This window comes from Carcharhinus amblyrhynchos, unplaced genomic scaffold, assembly GCF_965287045.1.
Source record: "Carcharhinus amblyrhynchos unplaced genomic scaffold, sCarAmb.v2.hapA scaffold_933, whole genome shotgun sequence".
In the NCBI taxonomy this organism is placed as follows: domain Eukaryota; kingdom Metazoa; phylum Chordata; class Chondrichthyes; order Carcharhiniformes; family Carcharhinidae; genus Carcharhinus; species Carcharhinus amblyrhynchos.
Window position 1 is genome coordinate 715 of NW_027650673.1, and position 21,593 is coordinate 22,307.

Here is a 21,593-nt window from a genome sequence, read left to right on the forward strand (position 1 = left end):
AGGGTGGGTAACGCGCAGCGAATGCACTCGGGGGTCCGTTATTGGAACAATTCCCTCACGATCTGCGACTCACCAGCAGCTGGTCTGTGTTGGACTTGCACATCGACAAATGAACACAAGAGGGCGTGTGCACAACGCAGCAATTGCTCTCTGAATGACCCCGAATCTCAGTAAATGGGGAAATCGAGGCTTTTCCCCCCCCAAAACCCGGACTTCAACCTCGAGTCAAAAATTACACACAACAACGGAAGAAGTTTCGCCTGTTTAATGATTGTGAGTTGCCGGGGTGGGGGCTTTCTTTACATTTGTCATATATCAGAAATAAACATTTTTCCAAAATGTGTCGTTATCTCATCCCCTTCACAGAACCTTCCAGAACAGTCTTCCCCATCTTTCCCCCAGTAATCGGAACAGGAAGAGGTCCCATTCAGCCCCTTCTCCAGCCTGTTACACAGGAACAGGAGGAGGCCATTCAGCCCCTTCTCCAGCCTGTTACACAGGAACAGGAGGAGGCCATTCAGCCCCTTCTCCAGCCTGTTACACGGGAACAGGAAGAGGCCATTCAGCCCCTTCTCCAGCCTGTTACACAGGAACAGGAGGAGGCCACTCAGCCCCTTCTCCAGCCTGTTACACAGGAACAGGAGGAGGCCACTCAGCCCCTTCTCCAGCCTGTTACACAGGAACAGGAGGAGGCCCCATTTATGAGGAGGTCACTCCGTGAGGGAGATTGAGTTGACCAGAGCCATTTCCCAGATAATTCCCCAGAGTTTGGATAGGATTTGAGAGGATCGATGATGAGAGTCTCCAACCCACTCCTCCTATCCCAATACCACCACCTCCGCCCCCCCCCAAGAATCTGGACCCAGGGGTGGGAGGGATAAGTGAGGTGGCCATTTAGGTTGGGGAGGAGGAGAAATCTCTTCGCTCAGAGGGTTATGAACTTTTGGCACTCTCTTCCCGGGGAGCTATGGACCCTCAGTCGCTGAGTCAACCCCAGATGGAGATGGAGAGGTTTCTCAGACACTGAGGGATGGAGTTGGAAATTGGACACGGGGCCCTCCTCGAAGGTCCGAGTGGCCTCCCCCGGCATTCGGGACTTAGGATCATCTCAGTTGAGGGGTTGAATGGCCTCCTGTTGTTCTGAGAGTGGGGGCACAGGCTCAAGAGGGAAGGGAAGGCAGAAGGGCCTACCCCTGTTGCTAATGGTAACAGGCTTGATTGGGGAATTTAGGCCTCAAAGCTCCAGATGCTGGTGGTAACAGGCTTGAGAGGGGGATGTAGGCCTCAAACTCCAGTTGCTAACGATAACAGGCTTGAGAGGGGGATGTAGGCCTCAAACTCCAGTTGCTAATGGCAACAGGCTTGAGAGGGGGATGTAGGCCTCAAACTCCAGTTGCTAATGGCAACAGGCTTGAGAGGGGGATGTAGGCCTCAAACTCCAGTTGCTAATGGTAACAGGCTTGAGAGGGGGATGTAGGCCTCAAACTCCAGTTGCTAATGATAACAGGCTTGAGAGGGGGATGTAGGCCTCAAACTCCAGCTGCGAATGATAACAGGCTTGAGAGGGGGATGTAGGCCTTAAAATTCCAGTTGCTAATGGTAACAGGCTTGAGAGGGGGATGTAGGCCTCAGACTCCAGTTGCTAATGGTAACAGGCTTGAGAGGGGGATGTAGGCCTCAAACTCCAGTTGCTAATGGTAACAGGCTTGAGAGGGGGATGTAGGCCTTAAAATTCCAGTTGCTAATGGTAACAGGCTTGAGAGGGGGATGTAGGCCTCAAACTCCAGCTGCGAATGATAGCAGGCTTGAGAGGGGGATGTAGGCCTCAAATTCCAGTTGCTAATGGTAACAGGCTTGAGAGGGGGATGTAGGCCTCAAACTCCAGTTGCTAATGGTAACAGGCTTGAGAGGGGCATGTAGGCCTCAAACTCCAGTTGCTAATGGTAACAGGCTTGAGAGGGGGATGTAGGCCTCAAACTCCAGCTGCGAATGATAACAGGCTTGAGAGGGGGATGTAGACCTCAAACTCCAGTTGCTAATGGTAACAGGCTTGAGAGGGGGATGTAGGCCTCAAACTCCAGTTGCTAATGGTAACAGGCTTGAGAGGGGGGATGTAGGCCTCAAACTCCAGTTGCTAATGGTAACAGGCTTGAGAGGGGGGATGTAGGCCTCAAACTCCAGTTGCTAATGGTAACAGGCTTGAGAGGGGGATGTAGGCCTCAAACTGCAGTTGCTAATGGTAACAGGCTTGAGAGGTGGACGTAGGCCTCAAACTCCAGTTGCTAACGGTAACAGGCTTGAGAGGGGGATGTAGGCCTCAAACTCCAGTTGCTAACGGTAACAGGCTTGAGAGGGGGATGTAGGCCTTAAAATTCCAGTTGCTAACGGTAACAGGCTTGAGAGGGGGATGTAGGCCTCAAACTCCAGTTGCTAATGATAACAGGCTTGAGAGGTGGATGTAGGCCTCAAACTCCAGTTGCTAACGGTAACAGGCTTGAGAGGGGGATGTAGGCCTCAAACTCCAGTTGCTAATGGTAACAGGCTTGAGAGGGGGATGTAGGCCTTAAAATTCCAGTTGCTAATGGTAACAGGCTTGAGAGGGGGATGTAGGCCTCAAACTCCAGTTGCTAATGGTAACAGGCTTGAGAGGAGGATGTTGGCGTGCTAAGAGTCTCGAGAGGGAAGGAAAGGCTGAGGAGGCTCCGTCTTGATGCCTCCAGCCAGGAGGCCTGCTCACACGCCCAGGCTCTCCCTCGCCGCCATTGTCCACCCCCAGGCCGCAGTTTACCAGTTGACCAGGTCGCGCAGGCTGGCCCACAGCCTCATCCTCCACAGGCTGACGCCCAAGTTGCTCATGTACTGGATCTCGGGGGTCAGCATGGCGTCGCACAGCGCCTGGTACACCTCGTCCAACTGCTGCTTGCGGTTGTAGCCCACGATGGTGCGGTGTCCGATGGGTTGCCAGGGCCGGAAGGCGGCGTCGTGGACCTGGGAGGCGTCCACCGGGCCCCCGCCCTCGATGCAGGCCTCGGCCATGCGGGCGTTGAGCCAGCGCAGCTCAGCCACCTCCCAGGCCATTCGCGTGTGTCCAAAACTCTCCACCTGCCTCCAGAAGGTGCGGTTGAAGTGGGCGTAGAGGAGGGCGTCCAGCTGGTTCCACTGGAGGGCCAGGCGCTCCAGCTGGAGGTCCAGGGGGGCCACCTCCCTGGCAGCCCGGCTATTCAGGCGGAAGTACAGCATGTCCTCCATCTCCCAGCAAAGCAACTCCTTCAGCAGGATGAGAGATTCATCAAAATACTCCATCAACATCACCAGGGTGAACCGCATCTCCAACTCCTGCAGGGGAGGACACAAACCAACACTCGCTACCTCGCACAAGAGGGCCATTCGGCCCGTCAGGTCAATACTGGCCCCCTCCCAGATCCGCACGGCTCATCCCCCCCATCCTCCTCCCCTGTACATCAAGACATCCCTATCCCTCAACTCAAATCCTCTCTCTACGACAACCAACGAACCGTTTGGCAGTCACCGAACGCAAGAACATAAGAAATAGGAGCAGGAGTAGGCCATCTGGCCCTTCGAGCCTGCCCCGCCATTCAATAAGATCATGGCTGATCTGTCGTGGCTCAGTTCCACTTTCCCGCCCTCTCCCCATAACCCTTAATCCCCTCTCTTATCAAAAACCCATCAACCCGCGTCTTAAAAATATTTAGCGAGGCAGCCTCCACCACTTCAACGGGCAGAGAATTCCAGAGATTCACCACCCTTTGAGTGAAGTTCCTCCTCAACTCCGTTCTAAACCGCCCCCCCCTTTATCTTGAGGCTGTGCCCCCTAGTCCTACTGTCCTTTCTGAGCGGGAAGAGTCTCTCCACCTCTATCCTATCCATCCCATTCATCATCTTATACGTCTCAATGAGATCTCCCCTCATTCTTCTCAACTCTAACGAGTACAAGCCTAGTTTATTCAGCCTCTCCTCATAGCTCAATCCCCTCAACTCCGGTATCAGCCTAGTAAACCTCCTCTGCACTCCCTCCAAGGCCAAAATATCCTTGCGTAAGTACGGCGACCAAAACTGCACACAGTACTCCAGCTGCGGCCTCACCAATGCCCTATACAGCTGCAGCAAGACCTCCCTACTTTTATATTCAATCCCCCTCGCTATGAAGGCCAGCATCCCATTCGCCTTCTCTCTCCCTGACCCAGAGATCAACATGGTGACCAGAATTGAACCCAATATTCGAAGTACGGCCAAACCAAAGCTTTATAAACATTCCACCCTGATTGATGTTAGAATGTTATAAGTTTCTCGGAGATCCCCTCTCACTGAGCAGATTTATGACACTAAATAAATCAACTTTAAAACTTTATCCCTTTCGCCCCCAAGAGTGAAATCTAATTTCTTCCTGAAATCCACACAACATTTTGGCCTCAACTACTTTCTGTGGGAGTGAATTCCACACATTCCCCACCCTCTGGGTGAAGAAATTTCCCCTCCACCTCAGTCCTAAAAGGTTTCCCCCTTATCCTCAAACTCTGACCCCTAGTTCTGGACTCCCCCCCCACCATGGGGAACATTCTTTCTGAATCTACCCTGTCTAACCCTGTGTGAATTTTATAAGTTTCTATCAGATCCCCTCTCACTCTTCTAAACTCCAGTGAATAGAATCCTAACCCACTCAGTCTCTCCTCATATGACAGACCTGCCATCCCAGGAATCAGCCTGGGAAACCTTCGCTGTGCTCCCTCTATAGCAAGGAACATCCTTCTTGCCGCACCTGCGCAAGGATATTTTGGCCCTGGAGGGAGTGCAGAGGAGGTTTACTAGGCTGATACCGGAGTTGAGGGGGTTGAGCTATGAGGAGAGGCTGAATAAACTAGGCTTGTACTCGTTAGAGTTTAGAAGAATGAGGGGAGATCTCATTGAGACGTATAAGATGATGAATGGGATGGATAGGATAGAGGTGGAGAGGCTCTTCCCGCTCAGAAAGGACAGTAGGACTAGGGGGCACAGCCTCAAGATAAAGGGGGGGCGGTTTAGAACGGAGTTGAGGAGGAACTTCTTCACTCAAAGGGTGGTGAATCTCTGGAATTCTCTGCCCGTTGAAGTGGTGGAGGCTGCCTCGCTAAATATTTTTAAGAAGCGGGTTGATGGGTTCTTGATAAGAGAGGGGATTAAGGGTTATGGGGAGAGAGCGGGAATGTGGAACTGAGCCACGACAGATCAGCCATGATCTTATTGAATGGCGGGGCAGGCTCGAAGGGCTAGATGGCCTACTCCTGCTCCTATTTCTTATGTTCTTATGTTCTTATGGCCATCCACATTGAGGGAAAACTAATTTAGGGACAATTTATTACCACCAATCAGCATAATAGCACATCTTTGGGGTGTGGGAGGAAACCGGAGCACCCGGAGAAAACCCACGCAAGCACGGGGAGAATGCGCAAACTCCCACAGACACCGGCCCAAATCCATGTATCTGCACATGGCTTCCTCTCACACTCCAAAGATGTGCAGGTTAGGGTGGATTGGCCATGTTAAATTGTCTCTTAGTGTCCAAAGATGTGTAGGTTAGGGTGGATTGGCCATGCTAAATTGCCCCTTAGTGTCCAAAGATGTGTAGGTTAGGGTGGATTGGCCATGCTAAATTGCCCCTTAGTGTCCAAAGATGTGTAGGTTAGGGGGGATTGGCCATGCTAAATTGTCCCTTAGTGTCCAAAGATGTGTAGGTTAGTGTGGATTGGCCATGCTAAATTGTCCCTTAGTGTCCAAAGATGTGTAGGTTAGGGTGGATTGGCCATGCTAAATTGTCCCTTAGTGTCCAAAGATGTGTAGGTTAGAGTGGATTGGCCATGCTAAATTGTCCCTTAGTGTCCAAAGATGTGCAGGTTACGATGGATTGGCCATGCTAAATTATCCCTTAGTGTCCAAAGATGTGTAGGTTAGGGTGGATTGGCCATGCTAAATTGTCCCTTAGTGTCCAAAGATGTGTAGGTTAGGGTGGATTGGCCATGCTAAATTGTCCCTTAGTGTCCAAAGATGTGCAGGTTAGGGTGGATTGGCCGTGCTAAATTGCCCCTTAGTGTCCAAAGATGTGTAGGTTAGGGTGGATTGGCCATGCTAAATTGTCCCTTAGTGTCCAAAGATGTGTAGGTTAGGGTGGATTGGCCATGCTAAATTGTCCCTTAGTGTCCAAAGATGTGTAGGTTAGGGTGGATTGGCCATGCTAAATTGTCCCTTAGTGTCCAAAGATGTGTAGGTTAGAGTGGATTGGCCATGCTAAATTGTCCCTTAGTGTCCAAAGATGTGCAGGTTACGATGGATTGGCCATGCTAAATTATCCCTTAGTGTCCAAAGATGTGTAGGTTAGGGTGGATTGGCCATGCTAAATTGTCCCTTAGTGTCCAAAGATGTGTAGGTTAGGGTGGGTTGGCCATGCTAAATTGTCCCTTAGTGTCCAAAGATGTGTAGGTTAGGGTGGATTGGCCATGCTAAATTGTCCCTTAGTGTCCAAAGATGTGTAGGTTAGGGTGGATTGGCCATGCTAAATTGTCCCTTAGTGTCCAAAGATGTGTAGGTTAGGGTGGATTGGCCATGCTAAATTGTCCCTTAGTGTCCAAAGATGTGTAGGTTAGGGGGATTGGCCGTGCTAAATTGTCCCTTAGTGTCCAAAGATGTGTAGGTTAGGGTGGATTGGCCGTGCTAAATTGTCCCTTAGTGTCCAAAGATGTGTAGGTTAGGGTGGATTGGCCATGCTAAATTGTCCCTTAGTGTCCAAAGATGTGCAGGTTAGGGTGGATTGGCCATGCTAAATTGTCTCTTAGTGTCCAAAGATGTGTAGGTTAGGGTGGATTGGCCGTGCTAAATTGTCTCTTAGTGTCCAAAGATGTGCAGGTTAGGGGGATTGGCCGTGCTAAATTGTCCCTTAGTGTCCAAAGATGTGTAGGTTAGGGTGGATTGGCCATGCTAAATTGTCTCTTAGTGTCCAAAGATGTGCAGGTTAGGGGGATTGGCTGTGCTAAATTGTCCCTTAGTGTCCAAAGATGTGTAGGTTAGGGTGGATTGGCCATGCTAAATTGTCTCTTAGTGTCCAAAGATGTGTAGGTTAGGGTGGATTGGCCATGCTAAATTGTCTCTTAGTGTCCAAAGATGTGCAGGTTAGGGGGATTGGCCGTGCTAAATTGTCCCTTAGTGTCCAAAGATGTGTAGGTTAGGGTGGATTGGCCATGCTAAATTGCCCCTTAGTGTCCAAAGATGTGTAGGTTAGGGTGGATTGGCCATGCTAAATTGTCCCTTAGTGTCCAAAGATGTGTAGGTTAGGGTGGATTGGCCATGCTAAATTGTCCCTTACTGTCCAAAGATGTGTAGGTTAGGGTGGATTGGCCATGCTAAATTGTCCCTTAGTGTCCAAAGATGTGTAGGTTAGGGTGGATTGGCCATGATAAATTGCCCCTTAGTGTCCAAAGATGTGTAGGTTAGGGTGGATTGGCCATGATAAATTGCCCCTTAGTGTCCAAAGATGTGTAGGTTCGGGTGGATTGGCAATGATAAATTGCCCCTTAGTGTCCAAAGATGTGTAGGTTAGGGGGATTGGCCGTGCTAAATTGTCCCTTAGTGTCCAAAGGTGTGTAGGTTAGGGTGGAGTGGCCATGATAAATTGCCCCTTAGTGTCCAAAGATGTGTAGGTTAGGGTGGATTGGCCGTGCTAAATTGTCCCTTAGTGTCCAAAGATGTGTAGGTTAGGGTGGATTGGCCATGCTAAATTGTCCCTTAGTGTCCAAAGATGTGTAGGTTAGGGTGGATTGGCCGTGCTAAATTGTCCCTTAGTGTCCAAAGATGTGTAGGTTAGGGTGGATTGGCCATGATAAATTGCCCCTTAGTGTCCAAAGATGTGCAGGTTAGGGTGGATTGGCCATGCTAAATTGTCTCTTAGTGTCCAAAGATGTGTAGGTTAGGGTGGATTGGCCGTGCTAAATTGTCTCTTAGTGTCCAAAGATGTGCAGGTTAGGGTGGATTGGCCATGCTAAATTGTCTCTTAGTGTCCAAAGATGTGTAGGTTAGGGTGGATTGGCCGTGCTAAATTGTCTCTTAGTGTCCAAAGATGTGCAGGTTAGGGTGGATTGGCCATGCTAAATTGTCTCTTAGTGTCCAAAGATGTGCAGGTTAGGGTGGATTGGCCATGCTAAATTGTCTCTTAGTGTCCAAAGATGTGCAGGTTAGGGTGGATTGGCCATGCTAAATTGTCTCTTAGTGTCCAAAGATGTGTAGGTTAGGGTGGATTGGCCGTGCTAAATTGTCTCTTAGTGTCCAAAGATGTGCAGGTTAGGGTGGATTGGCCATGCTAAATTGTCTCTTAGTGTCCAAAGATGTGTAGGTTAGGGTGGATTGGCCATGCTAAATTGTCCCTTAGTGTCCAAAGATGTGTAGGTTAGGGTGGATTGGCCGTGCTAAATTGTCTCTTAGTGTCCAAAGATGTGCAGGTTAGGGTGGATTGGCCATGCTAAATTGTCTCTTAGTGTCCAAAGATGTGCAGGTTAGGGTGGATTGGCCATGCTAAATTGTCTCTTAGTGTCCAAAGATGTGTAGGTTAGGGTGGATTGGCCGTGCTAAATTGTCTCTTAGTGTCCAAAGATGTGTAGGTTAGGGTGGATTGGCCATGCTAAATTGTCCCTTAGTGTCCAAAGATGTGTAGGTTAGGGTGGATTGGCCGTGCTACGGGGAGGTGGTGGTATTAATCCAGAAACTCAGCTAATGTTCTGGGGGACCCGGGTTCGAATCCCACCCACAGCAGACGGTGGAATTTGAATTCAATAAAAAATATCTGGGATTAAGAATCTCCTGATGACCCATTGTGGGAAAAACCCATCTGGTTCCCTTTAGGGAAGGAAATCTGCCGTCCTTACCCCGGTCTGGCCTACATGGGAGTCCAGAGACACAGCAATGTGGGTGACTCTCAACTGTCCCTCCAAGGGGGCAACTGGGGATGGGCGATAAATACTGACCCAGCCAGCGACGCCGGTGTCCCACAAAATAGTTTTTAGGAACTGCACCTTAGTGTCAGGGGGACCAGAAAGGGTAAATGCATGGGGTTACGGGGGTAGAGCCTGGGTGGGATTGTGGTCAGTGCAGACTCGATGGGCCGAATGGCCTCCTTGTGCACTGTAGAGATTCTGTGATTTTGTGACTATAAGACTACATTCTGCACCGCAATTGTTTATGATTTACAGAGATGATTTGGAGTTGGGGACCAAGTGCAGTGTGTCGAAATTCACAGATGACACTAAAATGGGTGTCAGAGCAAAGTGTGCAGAGGATGCTGAAAGTCTGCAAAGGGATATAGATAGTCTCAATGAGTGGGCGAGGGTCTGGCAGATGGAGTTCAATGTTGGCAAATGTGGGGTCATCCATTTTGGTCGGAATAACAGCAAAATGGACTATTATTTAAATGGTAAAAAATTGCAGCATGCTGCTGTGCAGAGGGATCTGGGTGTCCTTGTGTAGGATTCTCGAGTTGGTTTGTAGGTACAGCAGGTAATTAAGAAGGCAAATGGAATTTTGTCCTTCATTGCTGGAGGAATGGAGTTTAAAAACAGCGAGGTTATGTTGCAGCTATAAAGGTGCTGGTGAGGCCACACCTGGAGTTACTGTGTACAGTTTTGGTCTCCTGACTTGAGAAAGGATATACTGGCACTGGAGGGGGTGCAGAGGAGATTCACTAGGGTGATTCCGGGGTTGAGGGGGTTGGCTTATGAGGAGAGACTGAGTAGACTGGGGCTATACTCATTGGAATTCAGAAGAATGAGGGGAGATCTTATAGAAACATATAAGATTATGAAGGGAATCGATAAGATAGAAGCAGGGAAGTTGTTTCCACTGGCGGGTGAAACTAGAACGAGGGGGCATGGTCTCAGAATAAGGGGGAGCAGATTTAGGACTGAGTTGAGGAGGAACTTCTTCACCCAAAGGGTTGTGAATCTGTGGAATTTCCTGCCCAGTGAAGCAGTTGAGGCTCCCTCATTGAATGTTTTTAAGGCAAGGATAGATAAATGTTTGAACAGTAAAGGAATTAAGGGTTATGGTGAGCGGGTGGGTAAGTGGAGCTGAGTCCACACAAAGATCAGCCATGATCTTATTGAATGACGGAGCAGGCTCGAGGGGCTGAATGGCCTACTCCTGCTCCTATGGAATTTGGTTCTATTCGGCATTTTGCCACTCACAAGACTTGTTTTTTAATATTTTGTTTGTGTCACAAGTTGGCCGACATTAACACCGCAATGAAGTTACTGGGAAAATTCCCCCAGTCAACACACTCTGGCACCTATTTGGGAACAATAAGGGGCAATTTAGCATGGCCAATCCCCCTAACCTACACATCTTTGGACACTAAGGGACAATTTAGCATGGCCAATCCCCCTAACCTACACATCTTTGGACACTAAGGGACAATTTAGCATGGCCAATCCCCCTAACCTACACATCTTTGGACACTAAGGGACAATTTAGCATGGCCAATCCACCCTAACCTGTACATCTTTGGACACTAAGGGACAATTTAGCATGGCCAATCCACCCTAACCTGTACATCTTTGGACACTAAGGGGCAATTTAGCATGGCCAATCCACCTAACCTACACACCTTTGGACACTAAGGGACAATTTAGCACGGCCAATCCACCCTAACCTGCACATCTTTGGACACTAAGGGGCAATTTAGCATGGCCAATCCACCCTAACCTGCACATCTTTGGACACTAAGGGACAATTTAGCATGGCCAATCCACCCTAACCTGTACATCTTTGGACACTAAGGGACAATTTAGCATGGCCAATCCACCCTAACCTGTACATCTTTGGACACTAAGGGGCAATTTAGCATGGCCAATCCACCCTAACCTGTACATCTTTGGACACTAAGGGACAATTTAGCATGGCCAATCCACCCTAACCTGTACATCTTTGGACACTAAGGGGCAATTTAGCATGGCCAATCCACCCTAACCTGCACATCTTTGGACACTAAGGGACAATTTAGCATGGCCAATCCACCTAACCTACACATCTTTGGACACTAAGGGACAATTTAGCATGGCCAATCCACCTAACCTACATCTTTGGACACTAAGGGACAATTTAGCATGGCCAATCCCCCTAACCTACACATCTTTGGACACTAAGGGACAATTTAGCATGGCCAATCCCCCTATCCTACACATCTTTGGACACTAAGGGACAATTTAGCATGGCCAATCCACCCTAACCTACACATCTTTGGACACTAAGGGACAATTTAGCATGGCCAATCCACCTAACCTACAAATCTTTGGACACTAAGGGACAATTTAGCATGGCCAATCCACCTAACCTGCACATCTTTGGACACTAAGGGACAATTTAGCATGGCCAATCCACCTAACCTACATCTTTGGACACTAAGGGACAATTTAGCATGGCCAATCCACCTAACCTGCACATCTTTGGACACTAAGGGACAATTTAGCATGGCCAATCCCCCTAACCTACACATCTTTGGACACTAAGGGACAATTTAGCATGGCCAATCCCCCTAACCTGCACATCTTTGGACACTAAGGGGCAATTTAGCATGGCCAATCCCCCTAACCTGCACATCTTTGGACACTAAGGGACAATTTAGCATGGCCAATCCACCCTAACCTACACATCTTTGGACACTAAGGGGCAATTTAGCATGGCCAATCCACCCTAACCTGCACATCTTTGGACACTAAGGGGCAATTTAGCATGGCCAATCCCCCTAACCTACACATCTTTGGACACTAAGGGGCAATTTAGCATGGCCAATCCACCCTAACCTGCACATCTTTGGATTGTGGGAGGAAACCGGAGCACCCGGAGGAAACCCATGCAGACACGGGGACAATGTACAGACTCCACACAGACAGTGACCCAAGCTGGGAATGGAACCCGGGTCCCTGGCGCCGTGAGGCAGCAGTGTCGCCCGCTGTGCCACCCTATCACACGAAAGCATCTTTGTGTCCTCCTCAGAGCTCATCCTCCCGCCTAGCTCTCAATGGCTGGAATTGAACTGCCTCCCCTTGGTCCATGCCCCATCGACCCACACCTATGACCCTGCCCGCCCTACAGCACCCGGTAACCCCCCGGGTTTAACGATTGTGCCCCACCCCTCAACCCTGCTGGACCTCACCTTGAAGATGTCATTGAGGGCGGGGTCCATGGGGTCCATATCCTTATCGTAGCCCAGGTCAAAGAACTGGAGGTTGCGGAGGTAGTGGCTGTTGTAGGCCGCGGGACTGTAGTAGGCCCAGGGGTCGCGGAGGAAGGCGGCCATCTTGTCGGGCCCCTGGGATTCGCCAGGTCAGGGGGATGGTGGGACTGTAGTAATGGAAGCTGGACTCGAAGAGGGTGGATGGCCACCGCAGGATGGTGAAGTAGAGGCGTTCGGTGGGCAGCAGCTGGCGCAGTTCGGCCTGGTTGAAGCGCATGTGGTTCGCAATGATGTTGTAGCAGGCTCCCGAGGTATAGTCAGCGATGGCGCTCCGCTGGAAGGATGAGGGGTAGAGGAAGTCATTGCTGCCGGAGGGGAAGGCGAACTTCAGCCGGTGTTTCTCCCCGTAGCGGAAGAGGATGTTGAGCACGGTGCTGCTGCCGGCCTTGTGGGTCTTCAGGAACATCAGGTCCCACTGGGGGAAACAGGCCCGAGGCGTGGCCTGCTCACTCAGGCCTGCCTGCTGGGGGCAACTCTGGGGCACAGCGGAACTGGGGGGGTATGGGGGGGGAGAGGGGAGGGGAGAGAGAGGGGGGCAGGGGGTCGAGGGGAGAGGGGGGGAGCCAAGGGGAGAGGGAGGGGGGGCGAGAGGGGGAGGGGGGGTCAAAGGGAGGGGGAAGGAGGCGGGATGGGGCAAGGGGGAGGGGGGGGTGAGGGAGGGAGGGGGGGTCACGGGGAGGGGGGGGCGAGGTGGGGGGGCAAGAGGGAGGGGGGGTGAGGGAGGAAAGAAAAAACACTGAGCATGTGACACTCATCCAAACTGAAACAACGGAAAATATTCTACACCCCCTCCCTATCTCTGTAACCTCCTCCAGCCCCCTACGCCCCTCCCTATCTCTGTAACCCCCTCCAGCCCATACATCCCCTCCCTATCTCTGTAACCTCCTCCAGCCTCTACATCCCCTCCCTATCTCTGTAACCCCCTCCAGCCCCCTGCACCCCCTCCCTATCTCTGTAACCTCCTCCAGCCCCTACACCCCCTCCCTATCTCTGTAACCTCCTCCAGCCCCCTACAACCCTCCCTATCTCTGTAACCTCCTCCAGCCCCCTACACCCCCTCCCTATCTCTGTAACCTCCTCCAGCCCCTACACCCCTCCCTATCTCTGTAACCTCCTCCAGCCCCTACACCCCTCCCTATCCCTGTAACCTCCTCCAGCCCCTACACCCCCTCCCTCTCTCTGTAACCTCCTCCAGCCCCCTACACCCCTCCCTATCACTGTAACCTCCTCCAGCCCCCTACACCCCCTCCCTATCTCTGTAACCTCCTCCAGCCCCTACACCCCCTCCCTATCTCTGTAACCTCCTCCAGCCCCCTACACCCCCTCCCTATCTCTGTAACCTCCTCCAGCCCCCTACACCCCCTCCCTATCTCTGTAACCCCCTCCAGCCCCCTACACCCCTCCCTATCTCTGTAACCTCTGAGCTCTCTGCTCTCCTCCAATTCCAGCCTCTTGATCATCCCCAGATTTTAATCACTCCGCCAGTGACTGCCTCGTCTTCAGCTGCCTGAGGGGGACCCTAATCTCTGGGATTCCCTCTCAAAACCTCTCCTCATCTCTCTGTCTCTCTATTGCTCCATCTCTCTCTCTCTCTCTCTCTCTCTCTCTGTCTCTCTCTTTCTGTCTCACTTTCTGTCTGTCTCTCTCTTTCTCTGTCTCTCTCTGTCTCCCTCCTTGTCTCTAAATTTCTGTCTCTGTCTCTCCCTCTGTTGTCCGCTCCCTCTCTCCCTCTCTCTCGTTCAGTCTCTCCCTCTGTCCCTCTGACTCTGTCCCTCTCTCCCTCTCCCTCTCTCTTGTTCTGTCTCTCCCTTTCTCCCTCTGTCCCTCTCCCTCTCTCTCATTCTGTCTCTCCCTCTCACTCTGTCCCTATCTCCCTCTCCCTCTGTCCCTCTCTCCCCCTTTCTCATTCAGTCTCTCCCTCTCCCTCGTTCTGCCTCTCCCTCTCTCTCTCTCTGTCCCTCTCTCTCATTCTCCCTCTCACTCTGTCCCCCTCTCCCTCTCTCTTGTTCTGCCTCTCCCTCTCTCCCTATGTCCCTCTCCCTCTGTGCCTCTCTCCCTCTCTCTCCCATTCTCCCTCTCACTCTGTCCCCCTCTCCCTCTCCCTCTCTCTAGTCCTGTCTCTCCCTCTGTCACTCTCCCGCTCTCTCTCTCTCCCTCTATCCCTTTCTCCCTCTCTCTCGTTCTGCCTCTCCCTCTGTCCCTATCTCCCTCTCCCTCTCTCCCTCTCCCTCTCTCTCGTTCTGCCTCTCCCTCTCTCCCTCTGTCCCTCTCTCCCTCAGTCCCTCTCTCCCTCTCTGCCTCTCCCTCTCTCTGTGTGTTACTCTCTCCCTCTGTCCCTCTCTCCCTCTGTCCCTCTCTCCCTCAGTCCCTCTCTCCCTCTCTGCCTCTCCCCCTCTCTGTGTGTTACTCTCTCCCTCTGTCCCTCTCTCCCTCTGTCCCTCTCCCTCTCCCTCTCTCTGTGTGTTACACTCTCTCCCTCTCTGCCTCTCCCTCTCTCTGTGTGTTACACTCTCTCCCTCTCTGCCTCTCCCTCTCTCTGTGTGTTACACTCTCTCCCTCTCCCTCTCTCTGTGTGTTACACTCTCTCCCTCTCTCCCTCTCTCTGTGTGTTACACTCTCTCCCTCTCTCCCTCTCTCTGTGTGTTACACTCTCTCCCTCTGTCCCTCTCTCTGTGTGTTACACTCTCTCCCTCTCCCTCTCTCTGTGTGTTACACTCTCTCCCTCTCCCTCTCTCTGTGTGTTACACTCTCTCCCTCTCCCTCTCTCTGTGTGTTACACTCTCTCCCTCTCTCTGTGTGTTACACTCTCTCCCTCTCTCCCTCTCTCTGTGTGTTACACTCGCTCCCTCTCCCTCTCTCTGTGTGTTACACTCTCTCCCTCTGTCCCTCTCTCTGTGTGTTACACTCTCTCCCTCTCCCTCTCTCTGTGTGTTACACTCTCTCCCTCTCCCTCTCTCTGTGTGTTACACTCTCTCCCTCTCCCTCTCTCTGTGTGTTACACTCTCTCCCTCTCTCTGTGTGTTACACTCTCTCCCTCTCTCTGTGTGTTACACTCTCTCCCTCTCTCTGTGTGTTACACTCTCTCCCTCTCCCTCTCTCTGTGTGTTACACTCTCTCCCTCTCTCCCTCTCTCTGTGTGTTACACTCTCTCCCTCTCCCTCTCTCTGTGTGTTACACTCTCTCCCTCTCCCTCTCTCTGTGTGTTACACTCTCTCCCTCTCTCTGTGTGTTACACTCTCTCCCTCTGTCCCTCTCTCTGTGTGTTACACTCTCTCCCTCTCTCCCTCTCTCTGTGTGTTACACTCTCTCCCTCTCTCTGTGTGTTACACTCTCTCCCTCTCTCTGTGTGTTACACTCTCTCCCTCTCTCTGTGTGTTACACTCTCTCCCTCTCTCCCTCTCTCTGTGTGTTGCACTCTCTCCCTCTCTCCCTCTCTGTGTGTCACACTCTCTCCCTCTCTCTGTGTGTTACACTCTCTCCCTCTCTCTGTGTGTTACACTCTCTCCCTCTCTCTGTGTGTTACACTCTCTCCCTCTCTCCCTCTCTGTGTGTCACACTCTCTCCCTCTCTCCCTCTCTCTGTGTGTTACACTCTCTCCCTCTCTCCCTCTCTCTGTGTGTTACACTCTCTCCCTCTCTCCCTCTCTGTGTGTCACACTCTCTCCCTCTCTCTGTGTGTTACACTCTCTCCCTCTCTCCCTCTCTCTGTGTGTTACACTCTCTCCCTCTCTCCCTCTCTCTGTGTGTTACACTCTCTCCCTCTCTCCCTCTCTCTGTGTGTTACACTCTCTCCCTCTCCCTCTCTCTGTGTGTTACACTCTCTCCCTCTCTCTGTGTGTTACACTCTCTCCCTCTCTCTGTGTGTTACACTCTCTCCCTCTCTCTGTGTGTTACACTCTCTCCCTCTCTCCCTCTCTCTGTGTGTTACACTCTCTCCCTCTCCCTCTCTCTGTGTGTTACACTCTCTCCCTCTCTCTGTGTGTTACACTCTCTCCCTCTCTCTGTGTGTTACACTCTCTCCCTCTCTCCCTCTCTCTGTGTGTTACACTCTCTCCCTCTGTCCCTCTCTCCCTCTCTCTGTGTGTTACACTCTCTCCCTCTCTCTGTGTGTTACACTCTCTCCCTCTCTCCCTCTCTCTGTGTGTTACACTCTCTCCCTCTCTCCCTCTCTCTGTGTGTTACACTCTCTCCCTCTCTCCCTCTCTCTGTGTGTTACACTCTCTCCCTCTCTCCCTCTCTCTGTGTGTTACACTCTCTCCCTCTCTCCCTCTCTCTGTGTGTTACACTCTCTCCCTCTCTCCCTCTCTCTGTGTGTTACACTCTCTCCCTCTCCCTCTCTCTGTGTGTTACACTCTCTCCCTCTCTCTGTGTGTTACACTCTCTCCCTCTCTCCCTCTCTCTGTGTGTTACACTCTCTCCCTCTCTCCCTCTCTCTGTGTGTTACACTCTCTCCCTCTGTCCCTCTCTCTGTGTGTTACACTCTCTCCCTCTCCCTCTCTCTGTGTGTTACACTCGCTCCCTCTCCCTCTCTCTGTGTGTTACACTCTCTCCCTCTGTCCCTCTCTCTGTGTGTTACACTCTCTCCCTCTCTCCCTCTCTCTGTGTGTTACACTCTCTCCCTCTCCCTCTCTCTGTGTGTTACACTCTCTCCCTCTCTCCCTCTCTCTGTGTGTTACACTCTCTCCCTCTCTCCCTCTCTCTGTGTGTTACACTCTCTCCTTCTCTCCCTCTCTCTGTGTTACACTCTCTCCCTCTCTCCCTCTCTCTGTGTGTTACACTCTCTCCCTCTCTCCCTCTCTCTGTGTGTTACACTCTCTCCCTCTTTCCCTCTCTCTGTGTGTTACACTCTGTCCCTCTCTCCCTCTCTCTGTGTGTTACACTCTCTCCCTCTCACTCAGGTGTACTTTGCTGAGAAGATGCTGTAGCAGAGCATGAAGGCGGAGACCAGGAACATGGCGAACAGGAGTCCGTGATGCATCAGCTTTGAGCGACAGACACAGCAGCGCAGGCAGCGAGCCGAGAGAGACATCGCCGCACTCCCAGCGACCCACGAACCACCACAGAACCACGGCGACAGAACCCTGGAACAGGAGGACAACACATTGGAGAGAGTCTGTATCCACTGGAGATTATAATCAGAGTGACCTTTACTGCAAGGACCATACAATCCTTACAGTGCAGAGAGAGGCCATTCAGCCCATTGCGTCTGCACGCACCGCAATCCCAACCAGGCCCTATCCCCAAAACTCAATACATTTACTCTACCAATCCACCCTAACCTGCACATCTTTGGACACTAAGGGGACAATTTAGCACAGCCAATCCACCCTAACCTACACATCTTTGGACACTAAGGGACAATTTAGCATGGCCAATCCACCCTAACCTACACATCTTTGGACACTAAGGGACAATTTAGCACAGCCAATCCACCCTAACCTACACATCTTTGGACACTAAGGGACAATTTAGCACGGCCAATCCACCCTAACCTACACATCTTTGGACACTAAGGGACAATTTAGCACAGCCAATCCACCCTAACCTACACATCTTTGGACACTAGGGGACAATTTAGCATGGCCAATCCACCCTAACCTACACATCTTTGGACACTAAGGGACAATTTAGCATGGCCAATCCACCCTAACCTACACATCTTTGGACACTAAGGGACAATTTAGCATGGCCGATCCACCCTAACCTACACATCTTTGGTCACTAAGGGACAATTTAGCACGGCCAATCCACCCTAACCTACACATCTTTGGACACTAAGGGGCAATTTAGCACGGCCAATCCACCCTAACCTACACATCTTTGGACACTAAGGGACAATTTAGCACGGCCAATCCACCCTAACCTACACATCTTTGGTCACTAAGGGACAATTTAGCATGGCCAATCCACCCTAACCTACACATCTTTGGTCACTAAGGGACAATTTAGCACGGCCAATCCACCCTAACCTACACATCTTTGGTCACTAAGGGACAATTTAGCATGGCCAATCCACCCTAACCTACACATCTTTGGTCACTAAGGGACAATTTAGCATGGCCAATCCACCCTAACCTGCACATCTTTGGACACTAAGGGACAATTTAGCACGGCCAATCCACCCTAACCTGCACATCTTTGGACACTAAGGGACAATTTAGCATGGCCAATCCACCCTAACCTACACATCTTTGGTCACTAAGGGACAATTTAGCATGGCCAATCCACCCTAACCTGCACATCTTTGGACACTAAGGGACAATTTAGCACGGCCAATCCACCCTAACCTACACATCTTTGGACACTAAGGGACAATTTAGCACGGCCAATCCCTCTAACCTACACATCTTTGGACACTAAGGGACAATTTAGCATGGCCAATCCACCCTAACCTGCACATCTTTGGACACTAAGGAACAATTTAGCATGGCCAATCCACCCTAACCTGCACATCTTTGGACACTAAGGGACAATTTAGCATGGCCAATCCACCCTAACCTACACATCTTTGGACTGTGGGAGGAAACCGGAGCACCCGGAGGAAACCCATGCAGACACGGGGAGAACATGCAGAGTCCACACAGACAGTGACTCGAGCCAGGAATCGACCCTGGGTCCCTGGCGCTGTGAGGCAGGCAGTGCTAACCACTGTGCTGCCGTTAGACCAAAGGATAACTCATTAATAAAGGGTTTATAATCACACAGAGATCTTGGATTCCATTATTAATAATAGATATCACTGTCAGTAATTACAAGAATTATTAATGACTTCGATCTAATTATTCATTGACACTGGAATGAATGAGATTTGAAGTTAATTTGTGTTCGATGAGGTGATATTATCTTTAAAGATTGAGAATAATTGGGAAATAATTGATGTAATAAATCTAATTTGACGATATGTATTAGACAAAGTGATGTTGTATTTATGGATTATTAATATTATTTATCAGGCTACACTGGGCTGTGTTATTTTATATTCAATCAGGAGGTACGATTCGAACACTGTGATTCTCACACTAGCAGATCGGAATAATCTCCCGGAGGCAGATACGTGGGAATGTTTGCGATCCTACCTGTGTCCCCCAGCCCCAGATTTCTGGATGAATCTGTTCTGTGCCAGAAAGTTCGGTGGGACAGATGGGAAATGAGTGAAATAATAACTCTCCAACAATTTAATTCAGATTGGAGGACCCGGGACTGAAGGTTCCCGAGCCGCCAGCCTCTCCGACCCAGCGAGAGTGTTTCCCTCCCACGGGATTTATTACAGATCCCCACGTTCCGTGAGCGAGCGTCGCGACCCCACCGGGCAGAACAGAGGGCAATCGGGGTCCCCCAGGGGGAAGGGCAGTGGGAGGAGGGGGTTGTGTTCTCTGGGCACTGGCACCTGGGAACTAGAACAGATTATTCAATATATTTAATTAATATCATTTCTCCCATTAATCGGGGAGTGAGTGAGGCTGATATTTAATTCTATTCTATTTATTATCGATTATATCTCTCTGTAATCGGGGAGTGAGTGAGGCTGATATTTAATTCTATTCTATTTATTATCGATTATATCTCTCTGTAATCGGGGAGTGAGTGAGGATGATATTTAATTCTATTCTATTTATTATCGATTATATCTCTCTGTAATCGGGGAGTGAGTGAGGCTGATATTTAATTCTATTCTATTTATTATCGATTATATCTCTCTGTAATCGGGGAGTGAGTGAGGATGATATTTAATTCTATTCTATTTATTATCGATTATATCTCTCTGTAATCGGGGAGTGAGTGAAGCTGATATTTAATTCTATTCTATTTATTATCGATTATATCTCTGTGTAATCGGGGAGTGAGTGAGGCTGATATTTAATTCTATTCTATTTATTATCGATTATATCTCTCTGTAATCGGGGAGTGAGTGAGGCTGATATTTAATTCTATTCTATTTATTATCGATTATATCTCTCTGTAATCGGGGAGTGAGTGAAGCTGATATTTAATTCTATTCTATTTATTATCGATTATATCTCTCTGTAATCGGGGAGTGAGTGAAGCTGATATTTAATTCTATTCTATTTATTATCGATTATATCTCTCTGTAATCGGGGAGTGAGTGAGGCTGATATTTAATTCTATTCTATTTATTATCGATTATATCTCTCTGTAATCGGGGAGTGAGTGAGGATGATATTTAATTCTATTCTATTTACTATCGATTATATCTCTCTGTAATCCAGGAGTGAGGCTGATATTTAATTCTATTCTATTTATTATCGATTATATCTCTCTGTAATCGGGGAGTGAGGCTGATATTTAATTCTATTCTATTAATTATTGATTATATCTCTCTGTAATCGGGGAGTGAGTGAAGCTGATATTTAATTCTATTCTATTTATTATCGATTATATCTCTCTGTAATCGGGGGAGTGAGTGAGGCTGATATTTAATTCTATTCTATTTATTATCGATTATATCTCTCTGTAATCGGGGAGTGAGGATGATATTTAATTCTATTCTATTTATTATCGATTATATCTCTCTGTAATCGGGGAGTGAGTGAAGCTGATATTTAATTCTATTCTATTTATTATCGATTATATCTCTCTGTAATCGGGGAGTGAGTGAAGCTGATATTTAATTCTATTCTATTTATTATCGATTATATCTCTCTGTAATCGGGGAGTGAGTGAAGCTGATATTTAATTCTATTCTATTTATTATCGATTATATCTCTCTGTAATCGGGGAGTGAGTGAAGCTGATATTTAATTCTATTCTATTTATTATCGATTGTATCTCTCTGTAATCGGGGAGTGAGTGAAGCTGATACTTAATTCTATTCTATTAATTATCGATTATATCTCTCTGTAATCAGGGAGTGAGTGAAGATGATATTTAATTCTATTCTATTTATTATCGATTATATCTCTCTGTAATCGGGGAGTGAGTGAAGCTGATATTTAATTCTATTCTATTTATTATCGATTATATCTCTCTGTAATCGGGGAGTGAAGCTGATATTTAATTCTATTCTATTTATTATCGATTATATCTCTCTGTAATCGGGGAGTGAGTGAAGCTGATATTTAATTCTATTCTATTTATTATCGATTATATCTCTCTTTAATCGGGGAGTGAGTGAAGCTGATATTTAATTCTATTCTATTTATTATCGATTATATCTCTCTGTAATCGGGGTGTGAGTGAGGATGATATTTAATTCTATTCTATTTATTATTGATTATATCTCTCTGTAATCGGGGTGTGAGTGAGGATGATATTTAATTCTATTCTATTTATTATTGATTATATCTCTTTGTAATCGGGGAGTGAAGCTG

General features: G+C 49.2%; 1 pseudogene; it reads right to left on the reverse strand.

Annotated features, from left to right (window-relative positions):
• Positions 1-2,784: 2,784 nt before the first annotated feature.
• LOC145340327 (galactosylceramide sulfotransferase-like) lies at positions 2,785-17,242 on the reverse strand (annotated as a pseudogene).
• Between the last annotated feature and the right edge of the window lie 4,351 nt (positions 17,243-21,593).